Below are 6000 nucleotides of genomic sequence, written 5' to 3'. Positions count from 1 at the left end.
CAAAATTATTGAAGTTCCAAGAAATATTATATATTTTCCTGTAAATAAGAGAAGTTTAGATGTTGTCAGTATTACATTTGCCGATCAACATGACAAGGCAATTGACTTTAACGGAGAAGAAACTACAATTACTTGTCATATAAAAAAGATATGAGAATTTATAAGAATTTATCTATAAGTGTACAAAATGCTAGGTTCCTAAAGTCAATAGGACTAAAGTTAAAATTTTCTATTAATAAAAATGGAAGATTTTCTAGACGTTACAGGGAAATCCCAATTCGACGATAGTGTGGTTAAAATTACAAATCACTCCTATGTTCCCCACAACACTTTAGCAATAAATAATTCTGATGAAATTCGAATATGTATTAATAATCAAGATTTGCTAACTCTCCCGTGTAGGAGTTATCTGTATATTAAGGGAGAAATTGAAAATCATGAAAAAGGTCATTTTATAAATAATGCATTTGCGTTCTTATTTGATGAAATTAGATACGAAGTTGCAGGTAAAGAAATAGACATTGTAAGAAACCCAGGAATTTCTAGTCTTATGAAAATATTGAGCTCTTACAATAAAACTACTAAATTGTCAAATGTAGCATTTGATTCTGACACAAATTTAAAAGAGTTCCATAAAGGTGGCAAGTTTAGTACATGTTTGCCATTAGAGCTGTTAATGGGTGTATTTGAGGATTTTAATAAGGTATTAGTAAATGCCAAACAAGAATTGGTGTTGAAAAGATCCAAAAATGATTTGAATTGTATATTAACAACCACTAGTGCTCCAGCCAGTGGCACTGCTGATACGATTCCCAAAATTACACTTAACTCTATTCAATGGGTCATGCCACATGTGATACCATCAGATGGAGAGAAGTTACAATTACAAAAGATGTTATTGCAAAATAAAAATTTGCAAATTGCATTTAGAAGTTTAGAGCTGCATGAACTTCCATCATATCCCAATACCACAAGACATACATGGTCAGTAAAGACATCTTCAAGTTTGGAGAAGCCTAGGTATATTATATTTGGTTTCCAAACAGCTAGGGACAATAGTGCACGAAAAAGAACTGATGAATTTGATCACTGTAAATTAAAAAATCTCAAAGTATTTCTAAACTCTGAATATTATCCTTATAGTGATTTAAATCTCGACTTTGAAAATGGAGATGTCTCTAAAGCTTATGAGATGTTTATGAGGTTTAGAGAGACTTACTATAATACTATCCCAGATCCTATGATTAGTAGGGCTGAGTTTATGAAGAAATATCCACTAATTGTAATAGACTGTTCTAGACAGAACGAAACAGTGAAAGAAGGAATTGTTGATATTAAATTAGAGATTGAAACTGCAGAAAATGTACCAGCAAATACATCTGCATATTGTTTGATAATACATGATAAAGTGTTTGAGTACAATCCTTTGTCAAATGAGATAAATAAAATGTAAATAAAAGATGAAAAACATTCAACAAGAATTGGTTGACTCTGCAAATCAAATACGAGAGAAATATAGAGCTTTAAAACGTGGCAAGTTTCTAGAGGCTGAAGAGAGGTTCCAAACATTCCAACCTTTAATAGAGCCATTACAAGAATTAAAGAAAATCACATCAGAGAGGCCTCGAATGGAGATACTCCCAATGACTCCATCTAGAATATCAATGATACCAAGATTACAACCATTACAACCATTACAACCATCCACCCCACAGAAATTAGATTTTGGTCTTTTAGCATCAGACTATTTAGGAAATTACCTCAGTAAAAGTAGTATGACAGACACTACATATGGTATTAGACGAGAAGCAAATAAATTTTTTATTGGAAATAAGGAAGTTGATATTGGCAATGATGATGTTACAGTTGCAAATAAAACCTACAAGGGGACAAAAGGTTTATGGGAATTGTTAACGTTAAAAGAACCTGAGAACTATACTCAGGCTGATTTGCAAAATTATAAAGAGATTTTGGAAGCTACAAATGGACATTTAAAGAGTTACAAAGATGGTGCACCAATTTCAAGTAATAGACATACTAAATATCTTAATATAATTAAACCTCTATTTAAATCTGTTGGTGAAGGTTTGAGACAAGTGACTGGTAATAAAATAGACTATATTTATTGGGATGATCCTAATGAGCTTGTAGATAGGTTAAGACTTCTTTGGCTAAGTCGCCAAGCCGGTAACTCAGGAGTGGATAATGAAATAGATTCCATTATTGAGGAATTGAGAGAAAGTGGAATTATTTATTAAATAAAAATATGTTTATAGATAAATTTTATCGTTTATATAATCCATATAATAAGCCTGCAGAACCCAGGGCGGCAACCATGAGTAGTGAACCTACTTTAAATTTACAAGATGATAGTTGGAATTGTTTAAACCGTAAAATTGGTAATGTTAAAGATGGGGAGTTTGTAGATGATGTATCAACTTTAGGACAGACATTAACTAGAAAAGGTGATGTCTTTTTACAAGGTAAAACTAAATATGAGTTTTTAGAATCTAAGAATAAAAAGTGGAATGCTAAAAAACAGAAAATTACTAATGTGGAAAAGGGTGAAAGTTTAGATGATGTGCCCACTTTACAACAGACTTTAATACGAACAGATGGTGGTACATTTGTACAAGACAATAAAAATTATGAATTTTTAGAATCGGAGAATGGTGTTTGGAATGCTAAGAAACAGAAAATTACTAATGTAGAAAAGGGTGAAAGTTTAGATGATGTGCCCACTTTACAACAGACTTTAATACGAAAAGAAGATGGTAAATTTATACAAGATGATAATAATTATGAATTTTTAGAATCAGAGAATGGTGTTTGGAATGCTAAGAAACAGAAACTTAGCAATTTGATGGAAGGTACAGATAGTAAAGATGCTGTGAATGTTTCACAAGTTCCAAAAATGGAAGCAGGCTATTGGAGTTTTTATAATAAAAGGTTAGTACGTGTTAAACCTGCCATTGATGAAACTGACTGTGTTATAAAAGAACAGACTATAACTTTTGATAAAAAAGAAAAATGTTGGGATGCCAAAAAACAATTTATAAGAAATCTACCAGAGGGGGAACATTCGGATGATATTTGTCTAATGTCACAAGCTATGCATTACGATGGATCAAAATTTGTATATGGAAAAAAAATTTTTAATTTGATGGAATATAATCCTGATTTATTAGTTGCTGACCCCACATCTTTGAGTGGATTTAAGTATATAGATAATAGACCATATATACCAGAAAACTATGTATTTAAAAGAATGGAAGATAATCTATTGATTGGGGCTAATGGTGATGTATTTAGAGTTACAGGAAAGGATGATGTTATAAAAAATGAATGAAATTGCATACGAACTTCATAAGCCTGCAAGAAATAATTTCATTTGAAGGTCTTTTAAAGTATTGGGTATAAACGAAACTGTACAAATAGATTTAATTGATATGCAAAACTATGCTAGAGAAAATTCTGGCAATAAATATATTTTAACTTTAATAGATACATTTTCTAAAAAAGCTTATGCTGCTCCACTAAAGAATAAGACAGGGTTGGTGGTTACAGAAGCCATTAAAACCATTCTACCAAAGGGGGTTAAAAACATTCAATCCGACAATGGAAAAGAATTTTTTAATCAATATTTTAGCAAACTAAATATTAATCACTATCACACATTTTCTACAACTAAGGCTGCAATTGTGGAGAGGTTTCAGAGAACTTTAAAGAATTGGTTATATAGAGAATTTAGTGCTCAGGGAAGTTATAAATGGTTGGATTTACTTCCAAAGTTAATTCGAAAATATAATAATAAAGTGCATAGATCTATAGGAATGAAGCCTAACCAAGTGAATATTAAGAACAGTAAATATGTGCATGAGAGGTTGCATGAAAGGACTTCTAAAGTAGTGCAAGTTAAAAAGCCAAGATATAAGGTAGGTGATAGCGTAAGGATTTCCAAGTATAAACATGTTTTTAGTAAAGGTTATACTCCGAATTGGACAGGGGAACTATTTACAATAGCAGAAGTAAAGAATACAAAGCCTGTGACTTATATCTTGAAAGATGAAAATGGTAATATAATCAGAGGAGGCTTCTATACAGAGGAGTTGTTAAAGACCAAGTATAAAGACATGTATTTAGTAGAAAAGGTAATTAGGAGGAAGGGTGATTTATTGTATGTCAAATGGCTTGGGTTCCCAAGTAGCCAGAACTCATGGATTTCCACAAAGGATGTCCAAGGGAGCATGCCCGCGACCAGGAGCGCGCCCACGCCATGAGCCGAGTTCGTGTGCAAACCACGCACATACATGATTTTGAAATAGAAATATAATATATCAACTGGAAAGGGGAATGGTAGATGTACTAGCAATTGTGCATGGGGCAGAGGGGAGTGGTGAGGGGGTGAGGGGGGGGGAGTTGGCCCAAAAACCTCGAACCACAAAAAACGGCCGCGACAAACTATACTACTATACATATACACATACATGGGTCAATAAATGATTTTTTTTTTATTTTTGCTTAATATCGAATATATTTATGGGGAATAACTAAGAAATAAGGTTTGACAATTTTTATAGGGATTTGCAGGCAAAGATCAGGATTTTAGATTTGGTGGCCAAAAATAATCCCCATAAGAATAACATGGGAAAAACGTGTCTAAAGTGAGGTAAAACCGGCAGTTCTCCACTACTTATAAGTTTAAAAATGTTCAGCCTCTTGATCACGTTTTTTACAAATTAATAAATAATGAATACCTGTTGTAGTGTCGATGATACGTATTTTGTGTAGCAAATATGGTTTCGAACCTCAAGGTTTATTTCCGAGCTAAAATCCACCAAGTAGTAGAAAAAAATCATTTTTTAGAATTGTAACTGATACAATGGGTTAGAATCATCCTCTTATTTACGTTCATTTAAAACATCTTGATACGAAATGTAGTAGGCCTATACCAACCCTATAGACTATAAATTATAATCTCAATTTATATTTATAATATAATTACGTTTTTCGTAATTTTATGTACCGGTATATGATTATTTGACAAAATTAATAGTTAACAACAATTTCAGCTTCTGATGTTTAAATTTGTAAATTAACTTATATCAGTCACTTTTTAGTTTAACAAGATACCTCTAAAGTGTTCAATGTGTTAAGATTACTCCATTTACAAACATTTAAAAAGTTTTCCATATAACACTGAAATTCATTTGCTTCGGATATCATACACTACATCATTTCATTTAGCATTATCAAGTTAAATTTTTATTTTGAAGAATCGTTAAGATTTGTTTATTTCCAAACATATTTTGCCAGTCACATGTTGGCTCATGGCACTAAAATGTTTCGATTGGCATGATTTAAAAACAATATTGCACATAAACTAAGAGAAGAATAAATACAGGGAAAACAACTTATTTTTCTACAGATATGTTGATGACATAATAATCCTATTCAATGGAAACTCAAGACAGATAGCTATATTTAATAACTAATGTTAATGGCATTCGCCCAGGTCCGTGAAGTTAGCGTACTCATATTAGCGTATCCACTTTTGTTCATACCAATCGTTAGTTCTCAATAGCCACCAGAAAACTATGCACACTAGAAACCGGAAGTGTGAAGTTAGCGTACCCACTTATTATCGGCTATATTTTTTTTATTTTTAGAAAACTAACGAAAATATTGGGGAGTTGTCGAGAACTAACGAAGAACCAACGATTGGTATGAACAAAGGTGGATACGCTGATATGGGTACGCTAACTTCACGGACCTCATTCGCCCTAAACTAAAATTAACAGCAGAGTTGGCTAATGTGTTGAATTTCTTCCACATCCAAGAAGAATCCAAGATGGCGGCCAAAAATGTATACTTAGTCAAAATAAAGTACTTACTACTCTACAATGACCTGACGTGGTCCGGAGTCGATATATTAAGAAATGTTGAAAGAAGTAGGGGGGGAACTCATTTAAAATTCACCCTGTATAAGTTTTATTCAAA

This window comes from Macrosteles quadrilineatus, unplaced genomic scaffold (assembly GCF_028750875.1).
Source record: "Macrosteles quadrilineatus isolate MER2022 unplaced genomic scaffold, UCM_ALF_1.0 Scaffold_1__1_contigs__length_201487025, whole genome shotgun sequence".
NCBI lineage: Eukaryota > Metazoa > Arthropoda > Insecta > Hemiptera > Cicadellidae > Macrosteles > Macrosteles quadrilineatus.
This window is presented reverse-complemented; position numbering follows the sequence as displayed.